Genomic DNA, 20,504 nt, shown 5'->3' with positions numbered 1-20,504 from the left:
TTATGAAATTAAATGTAGTATTTACCCTGGATTCAGAATCTTAATTCAAGTTATGATCATATTTCAAAATTGTATGTACATTTGCCATCATGAAAGAAATAACCGGCTTTGGTGATGTATTTATCTTTTGCAGAACAAACAATAGATTCAACTTCAATAAATTCTGAAAAGCAAGTTAACACAAACCCTTTTTATACTTGTGTCCCAGTAAATCGGCCATTTAGTGTCCTGGGTAGGAATGGGATTTTTGCTGTTCACACTTGGCGACTCTTAACCGGGACACTGCACGCTTTCACACTGACAAGGAGCTATCCCTGGGGATAACTACCTTCAATCTGAAGTGTCTGAATACAATTCTCAGTTTCACACTTGGCTGATTGCAATGCATGCATCTGCAGGCGCTGGAGATTTCAGTAGGGGTTGAGGCAGTCTAACCCCAGCGTGAAATGATGTCATTTCACGGTGGCGTTCAGACAATTTTGCTTTCACACTGACCCTTTTTCAGCTGATTGGCTATTGATTCCTGGGACCACATGCAAGTGTGAAGAGGGCTACTTTGACAAAAACAAATTATTTCAAATAAATGTCCATAGAATCCTGTGAACCCTGGAACACTAAGGCACATTTGATTTGGCACTTTTGTGAAGAGTAAAAAATCGGAGACTTTTCCTGCAAATGAGCAATAATTTTCAGACTTAAATCTTAAGTTCTGGGTTTTGCAATTATAGTTTTATTGTATGCGAAGATCAGCAGAGTTTTGGATAATTATGGTGCCAAGAAGCCTTGTGGTGACCATATCTTTTCATTTTTAAATGAGGTTTTACAGGAAAATATGTGAATATATTGATTAAGATGGTTCAAACTAGAGTTACACTTCACCTTATTTCTCTATTGGGAGGGGTACCTGACAGGGCCACTTTCCCCAATGTGGTTCTGTCTCGCTTCGGAGCGCCTGCAGCAGCTATTAGAGGGAATGAGAACTTTTTAGGAATATCTGTGGGAGGGCAGGTCGAAACTGATGCTTTATGTTGATGATGTTATTTGGGTGGGATCCTAGTCGGTGGGTGAAATGTCTTTTGAATATTATAAAGTCTTAGATTCTCAGGTTATAAGGTTAATTGGACAAAATCAGAAGCATTACCATTGACTGTGTACTGCCCTGCATCTGCTTTTAATTTCATTGGGCAAAGAAGGGTATATGATATTTAGGTATTAATTTTTCCCCGCAACTGGAGGATTTAGTAAAGGTAAATTTTGATCCATTACTTGTAGAAAATTACGTGTGATGTAGATAGATTATGGTAGTTGTCAATGTTGGGAAGGTGAATGCCTTGAAGATTCCAAAGATTAATTACTTGTTCCAATTGTTACCAGTGCATATCCCATTAACATATTTTAAGCAATTTGATAAAATAATTAAGGCTTTTATTTGGAATGGTGAATGCCCACGCTTGAAATTTGATAAATTACAATTGCCAGTTGAAGGGTGGGGGGCTTGGGTTTGCCAAAGTTAATGTACCATTATTATGCTTTTACTCTTAAGCATTTAGCACAATGGTCTCCCTCCAGAGAGAGTGCCAACTTGGTATCATATGGAGTGTTCTGCTCTTTCTCCTATCCCTCCATTACAAGGTTCATCTATCAAGTTACCTCCTGAGGCAAGATCTCACCCAATTATATCACATGTGTATTTGTTCTGGAATAAGTTAGCTAGATATTTTAAATTTAATTCCTATTTGAATGAAGCTTCAAGTATTTGGATGAATCTAAATTTGTGTATTGATGAGTTCCCTTTTTTTCTGGAGGGAATGGCAAGGGAAAGGTATAATTAAATTGAGAGACCTTTATAATGGTGACAGTTTAAAATCTTTTAATCAATTAATCTAACAATACGATATCTAAGTCACAATTTTGGAGATAGCTTCAAATGTGTCTTGTGCTACACACAACTTCTGGTTCTACACAGCAACCCCCACAAGTTGCTATGATACTGCCTACTGTACTGGCTGCATGTGGTAAAGGTCACGAAGCCTCATTTTATTATTCAGCCTTAACATAAATATCAGGGGATAAACTTCTTTTGGGTCTTAAAAGAGCATGGGAAATCGACCTGAGTGTGGTTTTTGAGACAGAAGAATGGGACAAAATTTGTAAAAGTATCAAAATAATATCAAGAGTACGCCTAATTCAGTTTAAGATTCTACACTTTTTATTGGGACTCAAGCGAGGTTATATAGATTAGACTTGAAAAATACTCCTGAATGCTGATGCTATGAGGCAGATAAAGGGAACTTAGTACATGCGCTTTGGTTTTGGACCATAATTCAAAAATTTTGGATTATGATACATAAGTATATTGGTGAAGTTTCAGGTATTCAAATTCCTTTTTCCCCAGATTTTGTCTTGGGAGACACACTTGGATTATTTGGGGATAAATACTCTCAAAATTGGATTCAGACAAGTATAATGGTAGGAAGACAAATTAAACTTGGAGGTTGGAAGAATTTGTGGGGACCATCATTTCAGGAGTGGGCCTCAGAAATGAGCAAAGTGGCAGCATTTGAACACATGCCCTTACAAACAATTTGATAAATTGGTCACGTCGACAGACAAATGGGGCAAATATCCAGGTTTCCAGGGTGAGGGATAGTGGTGAAGCATATTCATGAACGGCAGTTTTTATTTTCTGTTGTTAAGAGGTCTAAATAGACACATGTAGTTATTATTATGATTTGTTTGGCTGCCATTTTGTACATAAGTTTATGTTTTGCAACAGAATTTGCATAACTTTAACACTGACAAGGGTTTGGGGAAATTCTTTTTTCAAGAACGCAATAAAATTTAAATAATTTTTAAAAAGATGGTTTACAGTCAATATTCAGTCAGTTTATTGTCTTCAAAAGCTTTATTGAAAATGACCACTTTGTACTGTAAGATTAAAATTGGGAGATTTCCATCTTTTTTCATGCAATTATAAATTACGTGGCAAAATTCTTGAAAATATTCCATCATATCCATATTCTCCAGGTTTCCAATGGCTCATAACTGAACAGGCGTGCTTTTCTTGGCATTTGTTGAGTGTTACCATTTGCTCTGCGCACAGTGAAAATAATAAAATCATCTATTTTAAGTACCAAACTAAATTCAGGTTGATGGTGGGGGGGGGGAAGAAATCTTGAAAAATATTGAAGACAATGTTTTCTCAACTTTCAGTGGTAAATAATTTACAGTATATGCAGACAGCCAGATGCAATGTAGAATATTGTTATTGCAAGACCCTGACATTTATCTGTCAAAGGGGTTGTTGAGGTTCTTCCTGCTCCAGTGTGACATTCCTTTCATGCTGATTTTTGGTAGAGGAAAATGAAATTATTGAAGTTTATTACAAATCCAAAATCTTTTCCCTGAGATCTTTTCACTTGCTTTACAAAAAAAAAACTTGTGAAGCTGGAACTCTGAAATAAAACCAAAATATGCAATTTGTCTGGCAGCACACAAGGAGACAGAAAAGCGGAGTTAACTTGGCAGGTCATTGAGCTTACTCAAGAACTAGCCAGTTTGACTCAAAACTGGTTATTTGAAAACCTATATCCTGAGCAGTTTTGCTCCCTTCACTAATGTGATCTGAACTCCTATCTATTTCTGGAAATGTCTTTTTGTATTGGATTTCAACATCTGCTGTAATATATTTCACACAATGTTGACAATTCTCCCCTTGCCCTCCGCCACCCCCCCCCCCCTCGCTCGCTCTCTCCTCTTTTAATTGCAATTGGTAAGCCATCCCTACTGGATCTTAGCACTACTTTGTCATGTGGTCCCTACCAGATTCCAGAAATCCCCTTTCACTTTTTCCATCACAATCTCAATCTCTGCCCTGAAAACTATTCTTGCTCTCAAATTGAAATTCTGATGGGAAGGTATGAACCTGAAATGCTAATTTTGTTTCCTTCTGCGTGAGCATGCTGTCTGACCTGCTGAGTACTTCTTGCAGCTTTCATTTTTATTTCAATTCATTTCATGAGACGAAGTGAAAATTAAACAGGTAGTCATGCATAAAACTGGAAAAAACTGTTACTTAACATTTTTGCAAAACCAAGTTATTTATCTGAAAGCTTTGCTGCTTTCAAATTGTGGATTTATTTTTAAAAGTATGCCACTTTATAACTTGAACTATGGAAAAATCCCAAGGCATTTTGCAATAACTTTGGTCAACAAAATGCAACATCATGTCTTTAAATATAATTTTTAAAAGGTAATAAGCAGATTTTAGGGAGCACTTTGAGGTAAAGGATAAAACTGGTGGCAAGGTGGAGAGACTTGGAGAATTGAGGCTAGGGGGCTCAAGTCGTTGCTGTCACTGGTTGGGTTGAAGTCATGGTCAAGGTGAGGATTGTACAGTGTTAGGTTTTAGAGGATTCTATTCAAAAAGAGGTCATTAAGTTGACCCTTGAAGGAAGGGTGGTTTGGATAGTGATCCAACCATAACGTTGCAAATCCAATGATCAGATTTAGCAGAATAACAGAAATTCAGATGGTTTGCTTCATGGATCAAACTGTGTGTATTCGAATCCTTTTTTTAATCTTGGTTGGCTTCATTCACTGAGTTTTCAGTCCGGTTTCAAAATGATCAAAGCTAATGCACAGTGGTGTTGTGGAATGTACCTCCTGCCTCTGTATTTGCGGATGGATTACTGCTTCATTGTTGGGAAATGCAAGATTCATTTTTCTATGCTGCAACCAGTTGGGGAGTATGTATCTTGGCACTGCTATGATATTCCAATGAATCTCTCTGAATTTTAAAAAGTTCGACAAAATGAGCCCTTCTGACCCACATCGGAGCTTCCCAAATACCTCAATTAACCAACAATCCCCAGACATTTTAAAGGAGGGAAGAAGCTGGAGGAAATCACAGAGACAAGGGAAAGCTCCTCACAGACAGCGCTGGATTCTAAACCAGGTCGCTGGTGCTGTTATAGCCTCACACCAAACTCTTTGCTTACTGTACCACCCACCATCTGACTGATGATGTGTATTCTCATGGATTCCTACAGATCTAGCATTAGGGAAGTGGTCTGTGATCAAAGTGCTTCCCACAACAGGCAAGGACACACTTAGTCCAATCCATAAGAATTTATCCATGTTTTTGTGAATTGACATTGTCAGCACTTCCTCTTTCATCATGTTGTTACAAACTAAAACCCCCTTAAATTTTATTTGGGACTAAAGGGAGTTTTTAGCACTAACACAGGAACAGCAATGGAAAATTTACCAGACAATGGTAAATTCAAAATAGTTTTTTAATTCAACTATTAACAACATAACATTTCTTACTTATCTCCAAACTTACTAAATTTAACCCCACTATGCGCAGATATAAGTGTCTGTGCGTAATTAAAGTCCCATTCTGAAAAGTCGATCTTTAAAAGTTCAGCATTCATTTTGCTTGAAGGTCTTAAATTCTCAGTTCAGAAATAATTATATATCTTCAGGTCTATTTTCTTCCACTATGAATTCACAAACCAGATAAGGATTAATCGAAGTGGCCATACAAAAATAGACCCAGGAGACACCTGTCTTCTTTTCCAGAGAGACAGTAAAATGGTCTTCCTTATTTCAAAAGCTACTGATTCTGTACTTCCCTTTTCCCAGGAGTAACAGCACCAATTCTGGTTACTCTAACTCAACTCTGTCTTTCACAAGGTTTCAACCCCTGTGTCACAGGGTTTAGACTTCTATACTCTCCAAACTGAACTGATCACTTTTGTCTCTCATTTCGAAAATATGGTATGTGACATAATTTTTTGTCTTGGAAGCTCATTAGATCTTTTGTCACGAATGTCTCAGAGAAGTCTGCTTTCCTCAGAACTTGCGTTTATACAGGTGCTTCTGAACTAACACCTATTGCTTCCAATATCTCAAAGACCATCATAAATCCTTTTCATCTTCTTGACTCTAATTTCAGTCAGCATCCATTTTCGTCTCAAATTGACTTCTGTCTTCCATTGCAAAGAACCGTATGTGTTTAAAATGCTCACGTGTTGTCTTTGTGCCCCTGTAACCACCCACAACTAACTACTAAGAATACATATATAATATTTTAACTTTAGAATTTATTTTACTAAGACATTTTATATGTAAGAAATATAGTTTAACATTAAAGTAAAGATTAACATAAATCCATTACAATGTCAGTATATCTCACACATCACCATTCTCGGCTCTGAACTTCTGTGACCCTCTCTGTGGTAATTGCAGGCAAGGAATATTCATTTAAGACCTCTTTCATCTCCATGGGCTCCACACACAGACGACCACAATTAATCCTTGACGGGAATCTTTGCTGGCCCAAATTTCCGTTTTGAATTTCGTAAACTGAAATATTTTCAGATAATTTTTTTGCCTTATTTGCTAAGGATATTGTTTTAAATAATTTTTTATTTTTTTATTTTTTATCAACCAAAATATGTACAAACATATCTCATTAAATTTACACAGTGGCCTTTTTCCCCCCCCCTCTACCCACCCCCCTCCAAAACCCATAAATATTCAACATATACAATAAAACCATAAAACAATATTTTCACACAAAGGAAAATAAACAAGAAAAATGCGTCATCTATTTATTACACACTGAATCTAGTCGTTTTGTCTTCTTATCATTTTCATTCTCATTTTAGGGGATGGAGGTCGTATGTTGTTCAAACATTGTGACTTTATTTTTTAAATTATATGCTATTTTTTTTCCAATGAAATACATTTATTCATTTCCATGTACCATTGCTGTATTCTCTGGCTCTCTTCCATTTTCCAAGTTGACATTCAACATTTTTTTGCTATCGCTAAGGCCATCATAATGAATTTTTTTTTTGCACTTTATCCAATTTGAGGCCTAATTCTCTACTTCTTATGTTACTTAAAAGAAATATCTCTGGTTTTTTTGGTATGTTATTTTTTGTAATTTTATTTAGTATCTGATTTAATTCTTCCCAAAACGTATTTACTTTCGTACATGCCCAAGTTGCATGTAATGTTGTTCCCATTTCCTTCTTGCAGTGAAAGCATCTATCCAATAATGTTGAATCCCATTTTTAAAATTTTTGTGGAGTAATATAAACCCTGTGTAACCAATTATACTGTATCATCATAACTTTGTATTTATTGTATTCTTCAAAGTTCCAGAACATAACTTTTCCCATACTTCATTTTTTTATCTTTGTCTAGATCCTTTTCCCACTTCTGCCTTGGTTTATAGTTTATTTCATTTTCCTTATCTTGCAGCTTAACGTACATGTTCGTTATAAATCTTTTGATTATTGTTGTGTCTGTAATCACGTATTCAAAGCTGCTTCCTTCAGGTAATCTCAATCTGTTTCCCAATTTATCCTTTAAATAAGCATTCAATTGATGATATGCAAACATTGTACCATGAGTTATTCCATTTTTGTACTTCAACTGTTCAAATGTTAATAAATTATTTCCGAAAAAATCAGTTTTCTATTCTTTTGATTCCTTTTCTCTCCCAATCTCTAAAGGAAAGGTTGTCTATTGTAAAAGGGATTAGTGGATTTTGCGTCAAAAGTAATTTTGGTATTTGACAATTCGTTTTTTTCCCTTTCGAAGTGGATCTTCTTCCATGTATTAAGTAAATGATGCGGTACTGGTTAGTTTTTATATTGCACCAGCTTTTCATCCCACTTATAAAGTATATGTTCCGGTACCTTTTCCCCTATTTTATCTAGTTCTATCTTAGTCCAGTCTGGTTTTTCCCTTGTCTGGTAAAAATATGATAAATACCTCAATTGTGCAGCTTTATAATAATTTCTAAAATTTGGTAACTGTAAACCACTTTGATTATACCTCTCTGTTAATTTACCTAACGCTACCCTTGGATTCCTCCTTTTCCACAAGAATTTCCTTATTATTCTCTTTAGTTCCTTAAAGAATTTTTCTGTTAAGGGAATTGGTAATGTTTGAAATAAGTATTGTATCCTTGGGAACACATTCATTTTTATGCAGTTTCCCCTCTCTATCAATGTTAGCGGTAATTCAAAGTCTTCCTGCAATTTCTTTATTAGTCCTGATAATTTAGTTTGTACAAGTGGCTTAAGTTATTATCTAACCTGATCCCTAGGTATCGGATTGCTTGTGCTTGCCATTTAAATGGTGATTCTTTTTAAAATTCTGTATAGTCAGCGTTACTCATTGGCATTACTACACTTTTATTTGCATTGATCTTGTACCCTGATATTTCTCCATATTCCTTCAATTTCTTGTGTAATTCTTTTTCTGATACCTCTGGTTCTGTCAGGTATACTATGATGTCATCTGCAAATAAGCTGATTTTATACTCCTCCCTTATTTTTATCCCTTTTATTTTATTTTCTATTCTTATCAGTTCTGCCAAAGGTTCTATTGCTAAGGCGAACAATGAGGGGGATAGTGGACATCCCTGTCTAGTTGACCTACTTAATTTAAAGTGACTCGATACATATCCATTTACTGTTACCTTCGCCAATGGTCCATTATGCAATGCTTTAATCGAATTAATATATTTTTCTGGTAGATTGAATTTCTGTAATACTTTAAATAAGTAATTCCGCTCTACTCTGCGTCTAGAGCGACAGCCACTGTTGGTTTCTTATTTCCTTGAACTGCGTGAATTAGATTAATAAGTTTGCAGACATTGTCTGCTGTTCGTCTTTTCTTAATAAATCCAGTTTGATCTTGTTTTGCTATTTTAGGTACACAATTGGCCAATCTGTTTGCTAATAATTTCACTATTATCTTGTAGTCTGAGTTAAGTTGAGATATTGGTGTATATGATGTTGGTGTTAGTGGATCCTTCCCCATCTTTGGTATTACTGTAATTATTGCTCTCTTACATGAATCTGGCAAGTTTTGTGTTTTTCTATCTGGTTCATTACTTCCAGGAGAGGAGGAATTAATAACTCTTTAAATATTTTATAGAATTCGATTGGGAATCCATCCTCTCCTGGTGTTCTATTGTTCGGCAGCTTTTTTAATATATCCTGTACTTCCTCTAATTCAAATGGTTTTATTAGTTTGTTTTGTTCCTCTTCTTGCAATTTCGACAATTCAATTTTAGCTAAAAATTCCTCTATTTTGTCATCTTTCCCCTCTTTCTCAGTTTGATACAATTGTTCATAAAATTCCTTAAAATTTTAATTAATCTCTGTTGGATTATATGTAATTTGTTTGTCCTTTTTCCTTGATGCCAGTATAGTTTTTTTTTTAGCTTGTTTTGTTTTAAGTTGCCAGGCTAATATTTTATGTGTTTTTTCTCCCAGTTGGTAATACTTTTGCTTTGTTTTCATTATGTTCTTCTACACCTTATACATTTGTAATGTTTCGTATTTTATTTTTTTGTCCGCCAGTTCTTTCCTTTTCATTATATCTTCCCTTTTTACTAATTCCTTTTCTGTACTTACTATCTCCCTTTCCAACTGCTCTATTTCCCAATTATAATCCTTTTTCATCTTCGTCACATACCTTAACTGCCCTCGAATGAAGGCTTCATTGCATCCCATAATATAAATTTGTCTTTCACTGATCCTGTGTTTATTTCAAAATATGTTTTAATTTGGCATTCAATAAACTCCCTAAATTCCTGTCTTTTAAGTAGCATGGAGTTTAACCTCCATCTATATGTTCTTGGTGGGATGTCCTCCAGTTCTATTGCTAATAATAGGGGTGAATGATCTGATAGTAGTCTAGCTTTATACTCAGTTTTTTTGACTCTCTCTTGAATATGGGCTGATAACAAAAACATATCAATCCTTGAGTAAGTTTTGTGCCAACTCAAATAATATGAAAATTCCTTCTTACTTGCATGTTGCCTCCTCCATATATCCATAAGTTTCATTTCCTGCATTGATTTAACCATAAATTTGGCTACTTTATTCTTTTTACTTGTCTTTTATCCAGTTTCATCTAATATTGGGTCCAAATTAAGGTTAAAATCCCCTCCTATCAATATATTTCCTTGTGTCTGCAATCTTCAAAAAAATATCCTGCATAAACTTTTGATCCTCCTCGTTAGGTGCGTATATATTGAGCAAATTCCAAAATTCTGAATATATCTGACATTTTATCATTGCATATACGGGCAGGAGCAAGGGGGAGACGGCGGCCCCGGCCTCGGTCGAGTGAGGCAGGCGGAGGCCCCGGTCCGGACAGGGAGTGGGAGGCGGCGGCCCCAGTCCAGGCACAGGGAGAGCAGCAGCGGCCCCGGCCCCGGTCCGGGCGAAGGGTAGACGGCGGCGGCCCCGATACGGGCAGGAGCAAGGGGGAGACGGCGGCCCCGGCCTCGGTCGTGTGAGGCAGGCGGAGGCCCCGATACGGGCAGAGAGTGGGAGGCGGCGGCCGCGAAGGGTAGACGGCGGCGGCCCCGATACGGGCAGGAGCAAGGGGGAGACGGTGGCCCCGGCCTCGGTCGTGTGAGGCAGGCGGAGGCCCCGATACGGGCAGAGAGTGGGAGGCGGCGGCCCCAGTCCGGGCACAGGGAGAGCAGCAGCGGCCCCGGCCCCGGTCCGGGCGAAGGGTAGACGGCGGCGGCCCCGATACGGGCAGGAGCAAGGGGGAGACGGCGGCCCCGGCCTCGGTCGAGTGAGGCAGGCGGAGGCCCCGGTCCGGGCAGGGAGTGGGAGGCGGCGGCCCCAGTCCAGGCACAGGGTGAACTGCGGCGGCCTCGGCCCCGATCCGGGCAGTATGGACCGACCTAGGAGGGGAGGCAGACCCCTCCAGCCCGGGTAAGAAACCTGCATAGGAGAAGGCCACTCCGATATAAAACCTACGACCCAAGGACCTCGCTGCCACGTCCCAGCTTGCTTGGCCACGGCACACGAACCATGGGTGTAAAGGGTGGGGCCAGTACTGCGTGCACTGCACTCCACCTAAAAGCTCCTTTGCGCAGGCCCGAGGACAGGTCCACGTCCTCCCCCTCAACGTCCTCCCCCTCCACGTCCTCCCCCTCAAAAGATGCTCAAAGGAGGAAAAACCCAACACCCAACCCCAACCAACCAATTTTCCCTTGCAACCGCTGCAATCGTGTCTGCCTGTCCCGCATCGGACTTGTCAGCCACAAACGAGCCTGCAGCTGACGTGGACTTTTTACCCCCTCCATAAATCTTCGTCCGCGAAGCCAAGCCAAAGACCTCCCTGCCTGATCTATTATTTCCTCTTCTATTTTGATTGGTACATTTTTGTTAACTTTTATGGCCACACCTCTAGCTTTTGAATTATAGGATGCTGCCATTACTTACGTCTCTCTTGAATTTATTATGTTCCGCTTCAGTTAGATGCGTTTCCTGCACAAATGCTATATCTATTTTTTTCCTTCTTCAATAAATTTAGTAGCCTCTTCCTTTTAGTTTGGTTATGTATTCCATTAATGTTTATAGTCATATAGTTCAACATGGCCATCTTATATCTTGCATATATCTCTTTTCCACTTTGCCACCTCCATCCCCCTTTTCCCCATTTTCATCTCTTAGTTTTCTCTTATTACACTTAATACGACAACACATTTAAGATATAAAGTACCCCCACAGTTCCCACATCCACTAATACTTTAACCCCAAAAGTTCCCCCCTCTCTGAGTTTCCCCATACCCCTTGCCGGGCAACCACAACTCCCCTTTTAATTTGGGTTGCGATCTTGTTTGCAGCATCAACTGATTTTGCAGTGATGGTTATTCCCCCTCCATCCAGCCCTCCTCAGAAAACATTTTTTTTTTAAAACACATATAACAAAGGTCTCTCCCCCTTACTCCCTTCCCCCCCTTACTCCCTTCCTCCCCTTCTCTTTTCCCTCTTTAGTTCTTTACATATACATTGTTTTTACATCTTTATATATACTTTATCGCCGTTCTTCATTCTTGTTACATCTCTTCATCTCTTCTGTCCTGCAAATGTTCTGCGAATTCTTGCGCTTTCTCTGGATCCTAGAACAGTCTGTTTTGCTCCCTGGGTATAAATATTTTAAGCACGGCTGGATGTCTTAATCTGAATTTGTAACCTTTTTTCCATAAAGTTGATTTTGCTGTATTAAATTCCTTCCTCCTCTTTAAGAGTTCAAAACTTATGTCTGGGTCAAAAAATATTTTTTGTATTCCAATGGCTTATTATCTTCACTAACTTTATTCCTTGCCCGCTTCAGTATATTTTCTCTTGTCGTATATCTCAAAAATGTTACTAAGATGGATCTTGGTTTTTGATGTGCCTGTGGTTTTGGACCTAATGCTCTGTGTGCCCTTTCTATTTCCATTCCTTCCTGCATTTCTGTCATTCCCAGGACCTTTGGGATCCATTCTTTTATAAATTCCTTCGTGTCTGTGCCTTCTTCACCCCTCCTTCAGCCCCACTATTTTTATGTTGTTTCGCCTACAGTAATTTTCCAACATATCAATTTTCTGAGATAACAACTCTTGTGTATCTTTAATTTTTTTGTCACTTTCTTCCAATTTTTCTCTTAAATCATTCACTTCCATTTCTACAGCCACTTTGCACTCTTCCACACTCTATTCTTTTCCCTATTTCTGTCATTACCAGTTCTAACCTTTGCATTTTATCTTCTGTTCTTTTCATTTTCCTTTTAATTGCATTAAACTCTAATAACTATTCCTTTAGTGATCTCATTTGTTCTTCAAAAAATACTTTATCTATATTCTGTTCATCAGTTTTACCTTTTATTTCTCTTTGTCCGTCAGTTTTACCTTCTATTTCTCTGTGAAGATCTTGGTCTTCTTCCTCTTCTGTGTTTGTGTCTTCTCTTTTTTGTCTGTGTCTCTTCTGTTTTTCCTGATGAGCTGTTTTTATCTCTTTGTCAGGCCATTTCTTGCTGGGCCTCTTGTTGCTGTTCCTCCCCTCTTGGGCTGCTCATCTGTGGTGCTTCTTGACGTCGGTCATCTTGTCGATCTTCCCTCCGTGTGTCTTCCACGTCTGTTTCGTCGCACCCTCTTCTTCTGTCTTCCTTATTCTCCAGCTGAGAGCCCTGGTGTCAGGCGTCTCCCAGCTGCTCGGTCTGTGACAGCCCACTCCTCTGCTGAGCCCCCCTCCCGCCGATGTCCTCTTTCTCCTCTGATTGCGCACTGCGCACTTTTGTTTGGCTCCGAGAGCCATTTTTGTAGTGTACCGGCTTGTGGGTTGCGACTCTGTAGGACAGGTACTAATCTCGAGGGTCGGGCGCTCCTCTTCATCACGGGCGCTCCTCTTCATCACAGCGTCCTGTTCCTTCCTGCAGGTAAGGCCTTTTTCCTTCTTCTCTGGCGACTTTTAAACTTTTTTTCCAGCTGTTCTTACTTTCTCCTTTTTGGAAGCTACCTTTCTCTTCTCTGTATCTTTATCTTCTATTTCTTGTACTCTATTTCTGTTATGCTTTGCTTTTTCCTAACTTTTTTCCTATTTTCCTATGGAGGGCTGGTTTTCCCGACCAGCCACTACTCCATCACGTGACTCCTCTGCTAAGGATATCTTATGCACCCTGTTTGTGTTCCTGATTTCCTCCTGAAGTGAACTCCTACATCCCCTACACTCCTCCAGGAACTTGCTTGATTCCAGCTGCGGATACCCGATATTGCCTCCTTTTTGACCTGTGTCTATATGCTTCATCAGCCTAGGTTACCAAATCATGACTGGTTTACCCATCTCTCACAGTAATATGTTGGGCCACCTTCATGCCAGATGCCCCTTTATGTGTAATCAGCCTCTCCCAATCAACCTGTGCAAGTTCCTGTCTCAGGCCAACACAATTAATCCTGCTTCAATTAAAGATATTTCACCTTTGGACAGTCCTATCTCTTTCCAACAATGATGTTAAAAATAAAATTATGATCACTCTTGCCAAAATGGTCCCCCACTGGCTCTTGAGACATTTCCCTTGCCTCATTTCCCAGGAGGAGGTCAAGTGTTGACCCCCATCCCCTCCAATAGAACATGGCATATTACTTGTGCAATGGTGTGTGTGTGTGTGATGATAAAGAAGGCAGCAAGGAAGCGGAGGCATTTAAAATAATGCTCATGGTGATGACATTGATATGAAGGTAATGGTAGTCAAGGAAAATCTGTACAGGTGTCCCAGACTTCCTCTCACACTGTCCCTTGGTTTCAGCCCCGCATCAATGAGGTTGAGAGAATCTTATGATTGCTTTGTCTGATTTATGAAGCAGTTGTGAGCAAATGAGAATGTGTAAACTTTCCAGCAGAGACTGGCAATGAAGCTGATCACCACGGCTTTGCAATAGGCATTGCAGGATTGTGGAATTGTGCATTCATTGCTGGTTTCCACATGGGCTCTGTTAACACTTGTGAAGTGTTCTGTTTTTTTTGCCACTTTTAATGTTACAATGAAGATGGAACTGGATAAAATGCAGCAATGTCTACTCACAGCTTTGGTATGTAGATTGAAGCTCTCCAGTTTGTGTTGGAGCAACAGGAAACCACTGTAAAGAGGAAGTGAATCTTGCATCAGAATTGATCCACACATTCAGCACACTGAACTCAACACATTTGAAAAACTGACCATTGCATTAGAATACGCTGCTGCCCCCTTTGGATACTTTTGTGGTTCAAGCCTCTCTTAAAGGTATTGAGGAGGTACAGGGAAGCATTTAGACCTGGAATATATAGCAATGATCCCTTTAAGCTCTCTAATTTGATATAGTGTTTGTACAGTACTGGGTTCAAATTACATTAATGAGAATAGAAAGGTGTGCACAGTTGTAGAATTCAAATGTTTTCATCCCCATCATTGTTGACTGGAGTTTTTAATTAATGAAGCTTTGAAGTTTATTTCCAGGATTCTGATATTTTGTCAGTTCTGATCAACTCCAATCTTGTAAATAATTTCTGACTGTGCAGCATTTGAGTAAATCATTCAAACTCTGTTTTTCACTCGGGCTTTTCACACAGGGATCCCACAATACTGCCGTAAGGAAGACCCATCATTAAATCGGCTTTGGTCATTTACACTGAACCAAACAAAGCCAGCATAATGCTGGCCGATGTGCCATTTTACACAGTAAGCTGGTATTCTGGGAGCAAAAAAAGGTGGGACATGTAGCACAATTACATCGATGTCTTGTGTGACGTATAACATACGTATTGGATGTTGCTTTCTATGCAATAGTGGTGCTTGAACTTGATGTGCTTATGCCAGCCGTGCACATTTATGCCACTCGTCGAATGCAAGACAATGTGCTGCTCATCATATTCAACCTTTTAATGTGTAGAATGGCGAATTCGTATCAGCAATGTGTTTGTGTGATCAGAAATACGTTGGAGGAGAAATTGAATAGAAGTGGAGCTGTTTGAGACAGAAAGGCGCGTGGACCTTAGATGCTGTAGATGGAGAAGTTTTGTTCTTGTGAGTCAATTCGCACTGGTCTCAGAAAAATATGGAGGAAAGAGAGACCACATGGGCCTGTGTTTGTCTGGTCTAATATCCTCAACAATTTTGAAGTTGAGTGGTGGAGTCATTTTTGTATGTCTCGGAATACTTTTGACTTTGTATTGGAACTTGTTGAGCCTCACCTCAGGCACAAGACAATCTCTGTTTAGACTCTCCATTGCTTTGTGGTGGTATGCTACCCCATGTGAATATCACTCCATTGGTTATATTTTTGGTGTCAGTGTTGCTACTGTGTGTGTATTGATGCACCAAGTTACTGGAGCATCGAAGAGGACCCGACTGAAACGTTTTGCTGACCTGCCAAGTGGTGCACGTCTTCAGGAGACGATAGTCGATTTGCAGAACGGGGGTATCCAAAGTGTGCTGTTGCCCTCGATGGCTTACATATTCCCATCAGAGCCCTTCACGATGATGCACTAGCCTACGACAGTCGGAAAGGGTGGCACTCCATTGTTCTTCGAGCTGTTGCTGACCACAACCAATGGTAAGGATCACGGCCTGAGTTACAATTATTTGTCTTTAACCATTAATGTGTTTCATATGTGGATCTAAACCCAGACCTTCTGTTGTTCCAGCTTCACAGATATGCACATAGGTTGGCCTGGTGGCACGCACGATGCTGGAGTTTTAGCCAACTCGCCCATCTACAGAAAGGCCGAAGATCAAGGTGGGTACCTCTTCCCACGTGAAGTAAGTTTATATAACTCCACTGTACAGTAATGTATGTGTGGATCAGTCAATCAATCATGTTTGTTTGTCACATGTAATCATAAAGGATAGAATCACAGAGAAATATATATGTGTTTAAACTGAAGGAGTACCTGACTGAGTCTACTTCAAATAAAACTTGTGACAAGTACAAGGGTCAGGTTCAAATCCTTTTATTGTAAAACAGCCACTAGAAAACATTGGTGAACTGATTGTGATCTGGGAGGTTGCATAGTGTACTTATACATCTACATTGCTCTGCCCACAGAAATCCAAAACTGTTAACGAAGTGGAAATCCCTGAGCAATCTCATTGGCGATCCAGCTTGCGCCTTCAAGAAGTGGCGGATGAAGGGGTTCACTAACCACCACGCAGTTGACTAACAGCAACGAAGCTTTAACTACTGTTTGAGCTCAACAAGGATGGTGGTAGAAAATGCTTTTGGATGTCTCAAAGGTCGCTGGAGGAGCTTGGCCAAGTGACTTTTTGCACAGATGTCAATTCGGCACTGTGGCTACCTCTGCTGTCGGCTTAAAGGCGGGACTGGAATCATCCTCTCTTCCCCCCCCACCCCCCACCCCCCACCCCCCCCACCACCCACCTCACCTCACCAATTCCATGTGCATGTCTTTTATACAATATTCCTGCATTGAAGTGGCTGTGTAAAAGGGTCTACTAATTGCCCAACCCTGGAGTAGAACACAGTGTTCAAGTTGACATACAAAGCATGAGCCAGAACAGCATTGAGCACAAGCAATTTGCCAGTCTTCATTCACCCAAACTTTCCATTTGAGAAATGTAAGTCTATGGTGATTGAATCATTTGATTCTCGGTGGATATTGCTTTACTGAGCTTGAGCAGAGTTCACTCATAAATTAATGGGCAAAATAACTATTAATGACAAATTTCAATTTCTAAAACACCTATTTCCTAAATGCAACTGAGGGTATTTTATTTATTATGTTTTTTTAATGTTTAAAAAAAACTGCCAGTTTTTTCGTGGAGTATTTTGAGTAGAACTTTAAAAAAAAATCAAGAAATCAAAGCTTGAAAGTTTTGATGTTACAATGAGCAACTGATATGAAGCAATTGGAGCAAGACACACATCAAGTATTTTTCTGCATTACTGAGATTAAACATTTCAGTAAAAACAAATTGTTTGGAGTTTGTTATGTGCAAAATTGATTAGACTTCTAGTATCGACATGAACCGGCACAATTCCCGCCCCATGTGATTGTTCTTTCCAAGGATATATTTTTGTATTGATATTTTCTTTGCTAAAGCTTTTGGCTTTGATACTATTTTATCTTTCGGCTTTGATACTATTTTATCTTTCGGCCTGCTCCAGTCAGCAGATCTGAGTTGAAGAAATTTATTTGTGAAGATAACAGAACATGTAATATGGACCACTGTTTTCAGTTTATTTTCTTGTAATAAGAAATTAATTCCTGGAGACCACCCAACCCAGTCAATATGCACATTTCTTATGACCAGCTGTCAGTCAAGGCACACTAACAGCCATTGGATTGTGAATAGAACAACTTCAATGTCTCTGGTGCCTGCTGAATCTGCCTTAGTGAAAGCCACACCTCAGATGTCGACAATATTGACTCACAAGTCAAAATGGCAAAGCTCAGGAACTTCAGCAAATTGCGCTGACTGATTTTCCAGGGCCTCCACACTAACTGTGTGTTTAAAAATGAGATGTTAACTGTGGTCTCCTTCCCTCTTGGGTGAAAATAAAAGATCACTACAGATTATTTTTAAGAGCAGGAAGTTTCATCCAGTATTTTTTGTGATAGACCATGGATGGTCAGGAATTAAAAAATCTTTGGTGAGGATAATCTCACAGTCATGCAGCATGTTTGCAGGCCATTTGCTCAGCATGTCCACCCATTTGGATTGGTCCCATTTTCCAGCACTTAACCCATTGTCTTCTATGCCTCAGTGATTCAAGTGCTAATCTTAACATTTATGAAATGTTGTCTGCAAATCCTCTTCTACCACTCTACACTTTCTGGTTGAACAAGATCCCCCGAGATCCCTTCCATTTCTCAGCCCGATTTGCCAACAAACTGACATCACCCTTTCGTCCAAGACTGCCCTCTACATTAAGAACAAATGCATTAATCTTGGTTATCTGCAATCTTACTGATCAGGCAACTGATATCCACGTCCAAATGATTCACAAATATCACAAAAAGCATGGTTCCCAGCACTGATCCCTGTGGAAATCATCGGCATCCAATCACAAAAGCAGCTTTGTACCATTGCCCTGTCTCCCATTGCCAAGCTAATTTTGGATGCAATTTACCAATTCGTCTTCAATCGCATATTCAGATTTATGGTCACTGTCTCCAAAAAGCTCTCACCACTGACTTTCCCTCCATTTGTCTGGCCTGATTTCTCCAACTTAATGTTGAGTAAAGCTCATTCCCTTGTTGATCTATTCACATACGGTGTCAAAAGTGCTCCTTGGCATATGCTTAGTGAATGCTACCCCACTCAGAACAACGTCACTCCAAAACATTGAGAGTCTTTGAAGGCATTTTGGAGGCCTCTTTGAAAATGGTTCATGAGGCTGAAACAAGAAATTGCCCTGCTACAAGCACAAACCAAGTGTGCCATCAGTTCAGCCCCCTCCAACCCCTTAACTCTCAACTGTCTCATCCACAGACTGCTGACCTGAACAGCCATTTCCTCAAACTGTCCAGCAGCTCTGGGAATCTGTTGGGTGCCTACAGCAATTTGTTGAGATGCAAAACTGATTCAGCTCAGGTTGGCACCAAAGCTAATTCTATACCAACCTGCTTTCTAATTGGGATGCAAGTCACAGTTGTGTATTTAGCCCAAGTTCTTCAGGAGGTGACTTGCCTGAAATACTTGATCGTGCATTCTTTCCTCAGTTGTCTTTTTTGTTTCTCTTTGACCCACCAAATCGACTGTTTTTGCAGTATTTTTAAATTTTGTTTGATTTTCAGCATCTATTTTATCAAGCGAAATGCATTTATTTAAAACAGCTCTGTAATTAGTCAACTGATACTCTGCCCAAATATCGATTTGTACAAGTGCTGTAACAAAATACTCCAAAGCTCTTGTCTGTGCAAGGACTTGCATTGTTCATTCTTTTCATCAATGCTCTGGGAAAATAAGTTTTCCTTTATTCAATTGTGGTCCCAGCCTGTAACAATTAAGGCTGATTTTTTTTAGGAAGTTCCTTGGATTGCACTGTTTAATTTTTCATGCATTATGGCCAGCTGCACTATTGTTATAATTTTATTTGGCAGCTCAATTTTTTTCTGAACTGGGTAAGTAGAAAATCTGTGCGTTAAATAGTTTTGCTGTGCAGATAAAGTTGTACTTAATTTGTGCTGGGAAGTCGACTGTGGTGGAGTTGATCGCATTAAATGTAAGTTGTTTTGGTGCCTGCTGCTTTCTTTTCATAAAGACAAATGATTTGGCTCCGTGTACTATTAGCATTGCGTAATGACCAACGAATAAGCTGAAAATTGGCAGAAAAGGCCTTTGACGTTGAGTCTCCATTAAGATATACTATGTAATTCTTCTTTCTTTATTTTAAAGATTGACAATTTGCAGAGCTGGAAAATCAAGCAAACCCAGTCGCTGTTTTGAATTTCATATTGCCCACACTCAGAAGGGTGAGATGCCAAGAAATATTATCTAAAAACATTATTATATGTTTATGTATTTGAGGATTGTTTGAGTGAAACAATTGTTGCACGGTTCTTGTTCACACTCAACAATGAGGTGAAGTTTGTTGGATTGAAGTAATGATTTGAATGGGCATTAAAATAATATTGGTTCGACAGCTATTTCTGTAAAATCAATAACTAATATTACAAATAACCAGAATTTCTCTCTGATCAAGGCTCCAGAGATTAACAAATGTCTTAATTGTTTTTCCAGCAGGTAGCAATAAATATGAAAAACTCTTTAAATTATGTCATTATGGAAATAGGTGCACAGTAAAGATCTTTTATTTGATACTTTGGAGCATTACGTTTTGTTTATGAAGAAATGTTTTTTTGTGCTTACCATGCTCTCAAAGCCAAGTCAAAACTTCCTTTGTTTTGAGAAAAAGCCAATTTATACCAAAGTACTGTGGAGATTTCAGTAATTGCTCCAGTATGTGTTGAGCTGGTTTGACATTTTTTTTATAAGAAGGGAAATGTGTTCTGTTAAGTGCTCTGTTTAAAATGTGGAATTGTAATTTGTGAATTGCTCATTCCTAATAATTGTGTATCTGTTTGAACATTGAGAGTGATTATTTTGTTCTTGGTTATCTTTTCTCATCTCTGAGCATTCCCCAGGCCTTCTGTTCATAAAATGTGCCCGATGATGTTAAAAAA

General features: G+C 39.2%; 1 protein-coding gene across 5 annotated transcripts in view; it reads left to right on the top strand.

Moving 5' to 3' along the window:
* Window positions 1–20,504, top strand: part of asxl2 (ASXL transcriptional regulator 2) — a 224,720-nt gene that overhangs the window by 51,924 nt on the left and 152,292 nt on the right. For 2 of the 5 annotated variants that reach the window (XM_069886554.1, XM_069886555.1), the window contains exon 2: window positions 19,717–19,793. The exons of the other annotated variants lie outside the window; for them this stretch is intronic. The gene's annotated coding sequence lies outside the window, so the exon portion shown is untranslated. The remainder of the gene's footprint in view (window positions 1–19,716; window positions 19,794–20,504) is intronic. 5 annotated transcript variants of the gene reach the window in all.

This window comes from Narcine bancroftii, chromosome 6, assembly GCF_036971445.1.
Source record: "Narcine bancroftii isolate sNarBan1 chromosome 6, sNarBan1.hap1, whole genome shotgun sequence".
In the NCBI taxonomy this organism is placed as follows: domain Eukaryota; kingdom Metazoa; phylum Chordata; class Chondrichthyes; order Torpediniformes; family Narcinidae; genus Narcine; species Narcine bancroftii.
Note: the sequence above shows the minus strand (reverse complement) of the source record. Positions and strands in the feature narration are given on the sequence as shown.